The sequence below is a fragment of the Chiloscyllium plagiosum genome, chromosome 1 (assembly GCF_004010195.1).
Source record: "Chiloscyllium plagiosum isolate BGI_BamShark_2017 chromosome 1, ASM401019v2, whole genome shotgun sequence".
NCBI classification, from domain to species: Eukaryota; Metazoa; Chordata; class Chondrichthyes; order Orectolobiformes; family Hemiscylliidae; genus Chiloscyllium; species Chiloscyllium plagiosum.
The window spans coordinates 1385489-1386560 of NC_057710.1; the positions used below are offsets into that span (position 1 = coordinate 1385489).

The 1072-nt window shown below is 38.1% G+C and overlaps 1 long non-coding RNA gene across 1 annotated transcript in view; it reads right to left on the reverse strand.

Moving 5' to 3' along the window:
• Positions 1-709: 709 nt before the first annotated feature.
• The window catches only part of LOC122544470, a 24057-nt gene continuing 23694 nt past the window's right edge, over positions 710-1072 (reverse strand). Inside the window, exon 3 of the long non-coding RNA XR_006310454.1 lies at positions 710-832. This is a non-coding gene — a long non-coding RNA (uncharacterized LOC122544470). The remainder of the gene's footprint in view (positions 833-1072) is intronic.

The following is a 1072-nucleotide window of genomic DNA, read 5'->3' on the forward strand; positions in this document are numbered from 1 at the left end:
GAGGATTTTAGCTTTGAAGAAAGGTTGGCTGGACTGGGTTTGTTTCACTTGAATGAGAAGATTAAGAGGTGACCTGATAGAAGTTTATAAGATTGTGAATGGCATGGAGACAGTGGAAAGTACAGGGCTTTTTCCCAGGCTGAAAAGGTCAGTTACTGGGGAACATAGGTTCAGGATGCAAGGGGTGAAGTTTAAAAGTGATGTATGCATTAAGCTTTTCAAACAAAGCGTGTTGAGTGCCTGGAAGTGATTAATCTTTGGAACTCATTGCCACACAAGGCTGTGTGGGCCAGGTTATTGAGTTTATTTAAGAGGGAGATAGATAGGTTCTTGATTGTCAAGGGGATCAGGATTACGGTTAAAAAGTGGGAGAATGGAGTTGAGAAACTTATCAGCCATGATCGAATGGCAGAGCAAACTCAATGGGCTGAATGGCCTAATTTCTTCTCCTGTATCTTGACAGAGGAGGTGGTGGAAGCAGACACAGTAGCATCATTCAAGAAGTACCTGGACAAATACATTAATAAGAAGGGAATAGAGGGTTATGGATCCTATAAATGAAGACAGTTTTGGTATGTGGCCGCACAGGATTGGGAGCCTGTTCTTGTGCTGTATTTTTCTTTGTTCTCTTTGTACTATTTCATTAGGAAATTTCAGTCATTCAGAAAAAAATCTCATTTTATCTGTGAAAATGCATCTAGTCCCTTCTCCCACTATTAGAGAATTTTAATACATAGTGATATACAAAACAAATATTTGAGCACAATGGGTGCATATAGCAATATTTTAAATGATTCATAAGATTCTGCAGTTGGCTGGCAGGTGTCTGAATCTGTGGAGAGAAGAAAAAAATTCAAACATTGGTCATTTGTTTTGTAAGTAAAAATCTATCACCAAATTTATTTCCCCTTTGCTTTTTCATTTTCTTCCTGCTCTCTTGCATTGTGAAGATTACCTATAGTTTACAAACTAGACCAAAGCGGAAAAGAATGGGGGATTCAAAAAGTTACCTGAACATTTATAATAAGGAATGTACAGGAAGATCACACTGTAAAGAGATCACACTGAGATA